The sequence below is a fragment of the Eulemur rufifrons genome, chromosome 7, assembly GCF_041146395.1.
Source record: "Eulemur rufifrons isolate Redbay chromosome 7, OSU_ERuf_1, whole genome shotgun sequence".
NCBI classification, from domain to species: Eukaryota; Metazoa; Chordata; class Mammalia; order Primates; family Lemuridae; genus Eulemur; species Eulemur rufifrons.
Window position 1 is genome coordinate 183,381,938 of NC_090989.1, and position 12,870 is coordinate 183,394,807.

At 39.8% G+C, this 12,870-nt stretch overlaps 1 protein-coding gene and 1 non-coding gene across 2 annotated transcripts in view; one reads left to right on the forward strand and one right to left on the reverse strand.

The window, feature by feature from the left end:
- The window catches only part of ITPR1 (inositol 1,4,5-trisphosphate receptor type 1), a 320,526-nt gene that overhangs the window by 50,891 nt on the left and 256,765 nt on the right, over positions 1-12,870 (forward strand). The window lies entirely within an intron of this gene.
- Positions 12,171-12,232, reverse strand: LOC138388929 (U7 small nuclear RNA). Its single transcript, XR_011234384.1, has one exon. It is a non-coding gene; the product is annotated as a U7 small nuclear RNA (small nuclear RNA).

Genomic DNA, 12,870 nt, shown 5'->3' on the forward strand with positions numbered 1-12,870 from the left:
TATAATTTCTTTCTATTTTTAGTAGAGATGGGGTCTCGCTCTTGCTCAGGCTGGTCTCGAACTCCTGAGCTCAAACGATCCACCCACCTCGGCCTCCCAGAGTGCTAGGATTACAGGTGTGAGCCACCGCACCCAGCTGCCAGAACTTGCCTCTAGACCAATCCCGGCCTCAATCTCTTTTTTTATAGTATAACATTCACCTGTCATTGAATCTGCTAACAACTTGGCACATGCCAGAAAGAACTGGGTTCTTGGCTGGGTTGATTTCTTGCTATTTAAAAGTTCCCTGAGACCCCAGATCTCTCTGAGCAGGGCCACGTTAGAGATTTCCAGCACATGTGCTATTTAGACCCAACGGGCCACAGCAAGCTCCCCCCTCGCAGCAGAAACAGTGTAGGTGCAGATGTCCCAGAGCACCAGTGACAGCAGATGGCCCCTGACAGGTCTGCCCTCAGAGCACGCAGTGACTGTATAACCCACAGACATGCTGGCGTCTACCTGACAGAGTTGTGGCAATGACTTTATTGGGTGCTTCATGAAAATCACGTAGTACCTGGTCTGTAAAAAGTAATTGCAAACTATTGTTATTCTTGTGCCTGGCACGTAATAAATGTTCCTAAGTTGTTAAATGAAAAAAAATTTCCCCGAGAGTGTAATTAGACCAATTTTCTTCAAGTTAGATTTCATCCATGATACAAGGCACGTGCTTTGCCAACATGGGCTGAAAGAAGTAAATATTCAGCACTGACTTGAGAAGATGGCGATGACTCCAGCAAGAGCCAAGATGGCTGGAGAAGAGGAGAAGGGCTGAGCACAGAATAGTGCTGCCTGGCTTCGTGTTTGCGTCTTCCGTGGGGCTGTCTGCCCTCTGCACAGAGCAGACATAGCTGCAGTACTTGTGTATCCGTTTGTCAGGGGCAGTGACTTGGAAGAGAAGGTGCCAGCTGTGGCTTCTCACAGCGGAGGTTTGGAGGCCACGCACAGGGCTGCAGGGGAAAGCCTCTTCTACGGCCTGTGTTTGGCTGGTCTTATTCTGGTTTTGGTCTGCATGTAACACCAACAACAAAGACCATCTGGAGTCTGGAAGAGAAAAATAATGGGAAAGGAGAGTGTGTGTTAGAATCGGTCCAGCATCGCTGTATTTATGGGAAGAGCTCTTTACTTGACTCTCACTTTTGGGGCTGAGATTTGACAGAAATGAAATCCTAGAGTGATTCGGAAATGTGTCCTTAGGAAAACGCTGTCTTCCGGTAGCTTCAGCATACAGGGCTTTTTATGAGGACAGATCTTTCTAATCTCTCAGTGTTGCCAGCAACATCCGTGCTGCTTATCTGGAGAGTTTATTCCATGTTTTAATTATTAAATATAAAGGGTTGAGTAGATGTTTCAGGGTTGACGGTCCTTGCTTATGAAACAAGGTCATAACAGAGCTAGCCCCTGGCCTTGGCCAATGACTTACCATTCATTCAACAAACATCTCCCAGTTGTTATATTTACAACATGTCCCCATGCAAAGATAACACCATGTGTGCAGTGCTTTTAGCAGTTTCTGAAGGGTAATTCTCTTATTCCTATGAGGAACCTGAAAATCAGAGAGGTCAGGTCAAGGTCTATAGCTGGTTAGTCAAAGAGCCTTAGCTGCAATGAACCTTGCTCTTTTTGCTTTTTCTCTGCTAAGACCTACTCTCAAACAACTTAACTTTTAACAGAAGAGATAATTTGATTGACTCCAATGAATGCTTATTAAGTATACTCTGGAGGCACCATGTTGAAACAGACTTGTCTTTAATCTGGATCTCAAGACACAGAAAGTAATCCTGTTTGTGTTTTTATGCCTTTAGGGTGCTCATCACAAGTCAGATGCAGAAATTACTTGGGTCATGATTTATTTTATGCTTACCTCCGTTGCCAGGCTGTGGGCATGGACTTTATCTTTCTTGTGGACCCCAGCATCCCCAACACCAAACGAAGCATCTGTCACAAAACAGGTCCTCCGCAAAAGCGCACTGAATGAGTGCACTGTAGGGAATAGGGTAGTCCTGTTTCGCTGGCGTAGCAAGTGCTGTGGGACGTAGATGGAGTCTGTTGGGAGGGGAGGGGGCGCTGTCGTGAGCAGGGAAATGGACAGAGAAGACATGTTATGTGGGGCCACGAAGGACAGTGGGAGTGAGGGGTTGGGCTAGAGGGGTTCACATCCTTCCACTGTGAATTACAGGACCAGACCCACAGAAGGGCAGAAGTGAGGTTTGTTGTTTAGTTTTTTTTTTTAAGTAGACAGGGCGTGTGAGGTGGTGGTTGATTGGTGTGATTTTGAAGCCCTTAATTGGCTAAGATGTTGGATTTTGTTCTTAGTACTATTAATTTTAAAAAGCATTTGCTATGCTAAATGCATTATGTACGTTACCTCATTTAGTAGTGAGGGCAGTCCCACGAGATGTAGTATCTCCATTTCATAGATGAGGAAACTGAGGTCAGAGAGTTCGAGTATCTTGTCCAGGATCACAGTCAGCGAGCGGCAGAGTCAGTGATGAATTCTGTTCTCCTTGGTAGGAACAGAGGCCCACTGCTGTCTGTGAGCCCCCCTTCCTCTGTGAGGATGGGAGCAGTGTATCATTCCTTATATTATCAGAAATGAGCAAAATGCTTGGCACATTATAGGTGCTCCAGGTTTTGAGAGAGTGAATTTTTGTCTAGTCACAGAAGGAATCAGTACTTTGTTTTAGGAAGATTAGTTTAGTAATTGTACGTTGGCCGAGTTAATAGATGGTTTTTGTGGATGTGAATCAGTGTTTTTTTTTGTTTTGTTTTCAGACATGGTCTCGCTCTGTCGCCCAGGTTGGAGTGCAGTGGTGTCATCACAGCTCACTGCAACCTCAAACTTCTGGGCTCAAATGATCTTCCCACCTCAGCCTTCTGAGTATCTGGAATCACATGCCACCGTGCTTGGCTAATTTTTTTTTTTGTAGAGATAGGATCTTGCTGTGTTGTTTGGCTGGTCTTGAACTCCTGGCCTCAAGCAGTCCTCCTGCCTTGGCCTCCCAAGGTGCTAGGATTACTGGCATGAGCCACCGTACCTTGCCCAATTAATATTTTTGATGCTGGCCGTGTGCCAGGCACTGTTGTAGGTGCTGGGGACCTACAGTGGTGAGGTAGCAGTGGGTTGGACTGGAGGAACAGAGGTCATAGGGCAGCCGGAAGGCCATTTGGGAAGGAATGAGGGTGAGGTTGCAGGTTGCATCAGTGGGAGAGAGCATGATGGGCAGCCAAGGAGACTGAGGACTGAGGTTTTGGTTCATCCATTGTGACCTAGAATCATGATAGGGGCTAGTGACAGAAAATAGCGCTCTCAATGGTCATTGGATGGAGGATGGTACCCTGATTTTAAAACAGCAGTTTCTTGTCATCCTGTGTGTGGGTAGATTAACTGGGTTACATGTGTTTATGAACAACAGTGTAAATATATTTCTGATGACAGCCCAGAGAAAAAGCAAAAATAACAATTAAAGGAACTGTTGCTCATATATCAATTGATAAAAGCAGTTCTCTTCAGTAAGAGCACATGGCACCAGTGTGGAGGCTGGGAGTGAAGAACGATTGTGTTACCGAGAGCATGATCCAGGGATGGAGCTGTACCCACACGGTACGTGTCTCCATCTGGCACGGGCTGTGCTTTTGAAACAATGCACCATGTTCCGTAGGGTTTCTCATAAATACTTAGCAGGATGGGGTGTTGAAGAATTCAGTGTTTTTATTTATATAGAGCACCAACATCCCATAATCAAAGTCAGGGTATTTGGGGGCTGAGATACAGCCATCTCTACCTCCACTCTCCCTCCTTTTAAGATGAGGAAACTACCTTAGGTGTTTCCTAAGTTGGTGACTCAGCCAAGATTGTGCAGCCAGTTATTATAGAGACAGGACTAGAAGCTGGGTCTTCAGAGGTAACTGATCACTTTTAGCAATTTGGTACCTATCTTTCCAGAACATTTCCTGTTCACTTGAAGGCATGTTAAAAAATACAAAAATGTATATTTTTATGAATTTTTTTAAACCTGTAATTATTCCACAATTTGCTTTTTTTCACCTGACAGTACTACTTTAACCTATTTTTTTTTTTTGGTTAATGTCTGTGCGTACAGATCGACTACTTCATTCTTTTTAGCTGTTGAGGATTATTCCATGGTATGGTGTGCCAAAGCGTAATTAGCTGTTCTCTAAATGATATACATTAAGTTGTGTATTGTTTACTATCATGAGCAGTACTGCAATTTATTTAGCAAAAATTTATACAGCCCTTTGTGCCCTGTGCTGTTCTCAATTCTGTGCACATATTAACTAATTTAATCCGTGTAACTGAATAATGAGTCTTGTCTGTGTTACAAAGAAGCTGAGGCAGGGGCAAAGTTAAATAATTTGTTTAACATCACATGAGTGTGAGTCAGGAGTTGAACACGTGCAGTTCAGCCCCAGGGTCCGTGTTCCTGGGCATTGCATTGTTTTGGCTTTTATCTGTGAGATGCTTTACACAGCTCTTTGTTCACATGTACAAATGTTTCTCCACGGTGGGTAGCATAGAAATAGAATTATCAAATAAACTTTTTAGTTTTTAAAATAAATTTTATTTTTTAGAGCAATTTTAGGTTCGCAGTAAAATGGAGAGGAAGGTACAGACATTTCCCATGTGCCCCCTCATCCCCCCAACATCCCTCACCAGAGTGGTATATTAAAATCAGTGAACCTACATTGATCCATCATTACCACTGAAAGTCCATAGTTTACATTGAGGTTCAGTCTTGGAGTTGTACATTCTGTGGGTTTGGACCAATGTGTGATGACACGTATCTGCCATTACAGTATCACACAGTAATTTCACTGCCCTGAAAATCCTATACATTCTGCATAGTCATCCCATCCTCCCTCCTTTCAAACCCTGGCAACCACCGATCTTTTTACTGTCTCCATAGTTTTGCCTTTCCCAGAATGTCATAAACTTAGAATCTTATACTGTGTAGCCTTTTCAGATTGGCTTTTTTCACTTAGTAATATGCGTTTAAGTTTCCTCCATATCTTTTCATGGATGGATAGCTCATTCCTTTTTAATGCTGCCTAACCTTCCATTGCCTGGATGTGCCATGGTTTATTTATCCATTCACTTACTGAAGGTCTTCTTGGTTGCTTCCAGGTTTGGGCACTTTTATGAATAAAGCTGCTGTAAACATCCATGTGCAGGTTTTGTGTGGACGTAAGTTTTCAGCTGCTTTGATACCAAGGATCATCCAAGAAACTTTATTTATGGAGAAATGGTCAAGCATTGAGACACAAGGAGGCTTTTGAGTGTTGATAATAATCAGTGACTGGCCTTTAACACTGCGCTCAATGCTTTATATGCATTACCTCGTTTAGAACTTAAAACATGTCATCAGATAGAAACTCTTTAAGGAAATGACAGTGTAGTAAGATTCTTACGGTGCAAGATCACCCATTTAGTAAGTGACAGTTGATGACTTGAACCAAGAGCCTCCATTCTTAATCGCCATTTAATTTCCTTTTTTTCTTTTTTTTTTAAATTGTCACAGTATCTTGCTGTGCTGCCCAGACTGGCCAGTTTCCTTTTGCCTGTGTTCAGTTGGGTCTCCTTTTGATGCAATTTTTTTAGCTAAAGCTTTGACTGAACTTCTAAGTAGTTACCTGTGGCTTGCTAGCTTAAAGAATTTTATATATCTTTAGCACATGGAGATAAACTTGCAAAATAAAGTAATTCTGTTTGAGGTTTCTTTTTCCTTCAGATTATTTTTGCAGATTTTATACTTTTTTCCTCCATCAAAGTTACAGTGTAGAGATATGACTCAGAAAGCCAGGTGGGGGTAGGGGTGTTCCCAATTATTCTAAATGTAGATGTGAATTAGGGGCTCTATGTGGATGCATACCTCACTTCTGTAGAAAATGTGGTTATTTTAGTCCTCACTGTAAATTCACTGATATTTATAAATTCGTGGTGTGAACCCATCTAGTTTTAAAGTGAGCCTTATTAAGACCACGTAATATGCTTTTTACCCCCTGCTTTTCTTTTTCCTACAAGAACATCCTCTGCCCCCTCTGAGTAAGTTTATAAAAGTGTTTGGGCCATCCTCAATGTGGCCAATTTCTCAATTCAGCTTAAAAACTGGAAAAACATGCTTTGAAATAGATGTTCTGAGTGAGAATTTCTTCTGTCATTTGACAGGTTTGGTACGTGTGAAATGTAGGGGGAAAATCTTAACTGGAAATAAAGCCATCCAGTAGAATGCCTGGGACGATGAAGAGTTTGAAGAAAGTTGTGAGGATGTACCAAAAGCAAATAGTGCAAGAAAAAAGAAAAGCAATTAGAAACTCCAGAAAAAACTTAAGCTAAAATGGAAATGTGTTCATATTATAGTATTTAATATGCATTAAACAATATTTACATGGTCATAGTATAAACACAGAATCAATTTGTAGATAAAGCGCAAAGCTCATGGTTATAAAACAATAATACTAATCAACCTTGATGATATAAAAATATACAAGGTAGATGGTAAGAAATGGAAAGATATGGAGAGGTGAAAGGGGTACTAATAATCTCAAAGTCGGGCAGGTAAGAGCTGCTGTAGGTGATACAACAGGAATTTGCATTTTTAAAAAATAAATGAAAAAAATACATAGACAAAGAAATAGCAATCTTTTTATTTACTTATTTTTTCCTAAGCCACTTAAACTTGTGTAGTTAGAAACAATATCTTTTTAAAAGAGGAAAATAACTACTAAGCAATAACAAAGAATTAAGAATATGTCTTCTCTGGAGAAGGTAGCTGGGGAAAGAGGCTCCTGGGACAGGTCAAGGGACCATTGCTTCTCATTTTTAAGCTAATTTGATTTTAAAAACCTCTTTTCCAATGGGAATTCCAAAATCCAAAAAAAAAAAAAAAAAAAAAAGAAAAGTAATAATAAAAAAAGAAAAAATGAACTCCCAGGGACCTACCAGCCTTAATAGTGTTCCACATTTTACCATTTTTGTTCTTTTTTCTTCAAGTATCTTAAAAAAATATCATGCCATTTCACCTGGAAATACTTACAAATACATCTCAAAATTTAAAAAAGACATTTACTTAGATAACCACAATACCTTTATAATATCTAATAAAATTAACAATTCCTTATTATTATCATATTGAATTTGCTTTCGCTGAAAACAATTTTTTTAATTTTCTTATTTTTTAGAGATGAGGTCTTGCTGTATAGCCCAGGCTGATCTCAAACTACTGGGCTGACATGATCCTTCCACTGCCTCAGGCTCCCAAGTAGCTGAAACTATAGGCACTTGCCATTGTGCCTGGCTGAAAAAAAAAATTTTTTTTTTTGAAAAAAATTTTAATAGTTAATATGTTCAAATCAGCTTCCAAACAAAGCTCTCGTTTATCGGTGTTATGTCTCTTTAGTCCTTTTTGAGTTTCTTTTACTCTAGAATAGTAACCGTTTCCTTTTTATCATACCGTTGACTTACTGCATAATATTTGATATTAAAAATGTGTGCATGCATTAATTTGATTAAAATTTTTAATTTAAACTTTGGTTAAACTTTTAATTTTAAAAACTTTTAATTTGATTAAAAAATTTAAGGTTTAAAAAATAGAGACAACTTTATATATTTTTAAAGCCTTATGTTCTCCTTAACTTTACACGCTAGTAAAAATTTATTTTCAGTGACTAAATTTAAGCATCTGTAACGGAGGAACATTTATTTATCAATTATTTTGAGCAGGATTCTTTGTGTGCGAAGAAGAATGAAAACTTGTTCTCTAGGATTTTTTGGTGAAGTCAGAGAGGGGGCAGTTCATGGATATGCCTGCCAAGGAGTTTTGCCATATGGAATTGTAATTATTTTTAAAGCTAACCTCACACTATGGGAGAATTCACTTTATACACATAAGGAACCTGAAGCTCTGAGAGAGAAAGTAACTTTGTGTAAGGTCACCCAGCTAGTAAATGACTCAGCCTATATATATGAATGAGGTCTTTCTGCCATCCAAGTACTACCCAGGCCCAACCCTGCTTAGCTTCTGAGATCAGATGAGATCAGGTGCATCCAGGGTGGTGTGGCCATACACCAACAATGTCTTTCTTCTGATGCTCTTAATCACTAAGCTGTATGGGGCCTTCCAGTTTGACATGCTAGTCTCCCCCTCAATGGGCAGTGTTGTGAACTCGTTCAAAGTGTGGGCTTTGGAGCCAGACTGCTTGGTGTTTTGACCCTCGCTCTGACACTTAATAGCTCTGTGACTTTGGATGAGTTATTTAGCCTTTCTGTGTTTCAGCTTCCTTGCCTATAAAATGGAGATAGTAGTGCTGCCTTATAAGATTTAATGACTTCCTGTTTGTAAAGACTTTGGAATAGTACCTGGTACATACATAAATAAAAAAGATATTTAAATAACTACAACCAAAAACATTGTGCTTGGTATATATATGGATGGATGGGTGGACAGACAGATGGACAAATAAATAAGAAAAAGTGGGAAGCGAATTGTAGGCTATTTTCCTTTTATTTCATCAGTTAAGGGAACCTTCTCCCTTTTATGTAACAAGAATCTCCATCTGGTCCTAGAATATTGTATAGGTTTCTTTTCTAAAAATTGTAATAAAATCTCATTGATACTATACACACACATTACTGATTATTTTGTAAATTTCTTTATGCTCAATGTTTATATCAACTTTCTGATCATCCCTTTTCAATTTGTTTTGTTCATCTTCATGTGAATAATCAGGAAGCATAAGAGGTGATTATCATGTTAAGATTTCTGTGGAAGGAAAGAGAACTGGGTTTGGGATTTTCTCCCAAGGAGAAAGAAAAAAATGTCAGTCACTTTACACCCTTGAAAAATCTTCTTGAAAGGTTCTGGAGGAACAGATTAACTTTAGTGTGTGGGTAGTAGATGAAGTAATTTAGCCTCTGCCACGTAATCTATCCCCAAGCTCTTATGAAGAGAAGAAATAGAAATGGCAGTGGATAATGATAATGCAAGGGAGTGGTTGGTGGTCACTCCAGAATGCCTATCTTGGTTTCACTGCCTTTTTATTGTTGTTTTTTTAACCTATTGAACTTAGCTAAAACATAATTTCTTTGAATGCAGCAGCCTAGACAACTTGAGGACCCATTAGTTGCTTCCAAGATGGCACCTTGCTGCTTTGAAGATGCAGGCTGATGTGACTGAGGGGCCTGTGTCCATTGCTACTGCTGGAGGTGTGCATAGGACATGGTGGAGAGTCTTGTGTTTAATGTCTCTTAATCCATGTTCAGCAGCTGACCTGGTTGGCTGTCATTTGTCAGTTACTCTTAGGCATTAATAGTATAGGTTTGTAAGTGCCAAATCGTTTTGGGTAAGTAGTCTCAGATGAAATGAGATGATCTGTTTGGCCTAGTAGCTGATTCTTCCTGTAATTAGTAAGAATGCGAGTAAAATTCCATCTTAATAAATGCAACAACTGCCCTAATTGAGAAAGATGATGTGGAATTTCCTTTCCATTGTCCACCTTTATTGTCCTGAAAACATTTGACCACTTCTAGTGACCGATAATGATGATGTGACTGAGTGGTTAATGATGGCTCAAAAATTCCTAGCTTGATTTCACTGGCCTATTTTTTTTAGTAACCTCTTGAACTTTGCAAATACATAATTGTTTGGATATGTGTACTAAGAACCAGAACTCATTAAAGTACATTTCTGGGTTCAGACTTACTGACTTTTGGATTCAATGTGATATACTGACCAAAAGGAAGAAAAAAGAGAGCAAATAAGAAAGAATGTATATTAGCTAATTTTATCTCTGATTTTTGGATCTGGAATGGATTCTGGATAGTGTTAAATTGGCCTCGGGACTTTTTTGGGTTTTTCTTGATCCTGGCATTGGCTTGTAATATTGATGGTTTAGCCTGAATGACTTAAAGGATTTTATTTTTAATTTAATGTGGGTTAGAAGAACATGAGCAAAAGACCTGCCAATAACTATTTTAAGATATAAACAGATAACTGTTTGTTTTGCTATAAAGGTCACATTCAGGATTCAGAACTCATGACTCTCAGGATGGCAGTTTTGCTTAGAGGAATGATTCAGACGAACTGACTTGAATAGCTCCTAGGTCACTGACATTTATTCAACTTTGTCTTTAATGCTTGTTTACTTTTTGGACATGTAAAAGATTGGAATTTCGATACATCTCATCAAGAATTTTGATACTCTATCCTGGAGAACATTTAGGGGATTAAAAATAAAATTAAAACAAATTTTGATACTCTAAAAAATTCTTAATTCCCAGTTTTTATAGAAAAACTATTAGTCTGTTATGTTAAGTTGCTACAAGTATATTTGCATTTTGGATTGTAATAGCCCCCAATTTTATTAAAAGCTTATCTTGTGGTAACCACAGATTTTTAATTTTTACTGATAGGATGTGCAAAAAATATTGAGTCAAGCAGTTAGACTAATTGTTTAAACTGAGATTACTTAGGAAAGGATATCTGGCGTGTTTATATTACATTGAGCAAATTGTTTATAGTAGAGATCATTTAAGTATGCATTACCAATATCTCAGGTGTTAGATTTGCCAACCCTGTGTGCTGAGATTTTCCAGAATCTCGTAATTGCACTGGCTAGTAGTTCTCACTTGAATAAACTTCAGCACTTGGTACTGAGCTGAAAATAGCTCACCTTTGAAGGTGATATTCATTCAGAAAAATATTAAGTGCCTCCAAGGCCCTGTGCTGTAAGCCCTGGAGATACAGTGTTGAATGAGACAAATGTGGTCTCTGCCCTCACAGAACTTACATTCTACTGGGGTGAGGCAGACATCACACAAGTAAATGATAAATAACGAACAGGGTCACACCAGAGAGTGATAAATGCTATGAGGAGTATAAAATAAAGATGATGTGATGCGGCATGGCCGGGGGTGGCCAGGGGGGTGGCGTGGGCCAGCACTGAATAGAGTGGTGGGGGAAATCTTCTGGAGGAGGTAACATACTTGTTGATACTGACAAGTCTGTGAAGAGCCTGCCACGTGTACCTGTGGGGACATGGTGTGCCAGGCAGCAGGAACGCCGAGGGTAAGAGCCGTGACATGGGCACGTGCAATGTAGGAGAAACAGAAGGAAGGCTGGACTCAGGGAGCCAGTCGGCATGTCCTGACCCATCCACACCACATGGAGTGGTCGAGGCCGTATAGAAAGTAATTTGTCCTCTCTATGCGCTTATTGAGAATTATCCCATAAATTGGGCTTTTATAAGCTGCATAAAGTTGAGGCAATAAAAATGTGAGTCGTACCAAATTGCAGAGTACTTGTCCCAGTGCCCTGAGCTGTGTGGGTGTCCAGTTCTCATTCCCCTTTCTACTCTACTTCCTCTTTCTTTGCCATCGAGAGGAGACCGCTAGGTTTATCTGTGTGGGGTGTTTTGGGTATCTGTGAATTGACAAGACCAAAATGCTTGTGTTTAGGATTTGGTGGGTTCACGGTTGGTTTGTTAAACAAAATTGATTTTTATTTAGAGGGTATATTCTCTAGGGCTGCTGCAACAAAGTACTGTAAGCTGGGTGGCTTGAAAAACAGAAATTTGCTGTCTCACCTAAGTTGAAGTGTCATCAGGGTGAATGTCATTGGAGTAAGGTCCCACCCTACTCCAGAATGACCTCCTCTTAACCAATTATGTCTGTCATGAACCTATTACCAAATAATGTCACATTCTTCTTTGGTCTGAATGTTTTTGTCCCCTTGAAATTCATATATTGAAACCTGATAACAACCAAGGTGATGTTATTAGGAGTGGGGCCTTTGGGAGATGATTAGGTTATGAGTGCTCTGCCCTCACGAATGGGATTAGTGCCATTATAAAAGAGACCCCTTGTCCCTTCTACCATGTGAGGACACAGCAAGGAGGTGCCGTCTAGGAACCAGGAACAAGGGCCTCAACAGACTCTGAATTTGCTGATATCTTGATCTTGGACTTCCCAGGCCCCAGAAATATAAGAAATACCTTTCTGTTGTTTATAAGCCACCCAGTTTATGGTATTTTGTTAAAGCAACCTGAATGCACTAAGACACAGTCTGTGGTACTGAGAGTTTGGACTTCAACATAGGAGTACCTTTTTTTTCTTTTTAAAGAGTTTTCTAGTGAAAACTAGAAAACGTGCTGGACAAATTCTAAAAGAGCTGTAACACTTGACATGGGAATTTTTGGGGGGAGAGTGAGGAGGAGACATAATTCAACTGATAAACAGAGGTGTGTATAATTTGGCTAAACTCACTGTCTCTCACAAATGGAAAAAATGAACAACGCCTACAAATTTCTTGAAGCTGTCTAACCCATTTTTTCAGCTCAGGCACCTGGAAGCCATGGCCCCTTCTTGATTAATAACAGCTGATGTTTACATTACTGGGCAGTAGGCTCGTGTGTGACAAGGTCTTGACAGATGTTACCTTGTTGACACACCCTCTGGAGGTGGTTTCATAAGCAACCCCACTTTACAGTAGAGGGAACTGAGGCTTAGTTCTGTAAGGAACCTCTGGTTCATCACCACATCAGCTCTAGTTTGAACAGTATTTTTCATATGGATTTTAAATTCCTAGCGTTGGTGGAATAGCCATAACCGCTAACATTGGAAGCTGCCATAACCACTAACAGCACCTCCAGGTTAAAGGAGCTTCTATTGTTGGGTAGTTTCTTCTCTTCCTAATTCCAACGCCTGGTCTGTTTAATGCCTCCCCTGTTCATGATCCCTGAAAGATCTTAATGTAATATGCAGCACAACTGATAAGATTAATTAGTTAATATTTGTGAAGCACTTTGAAGATGAAAAGC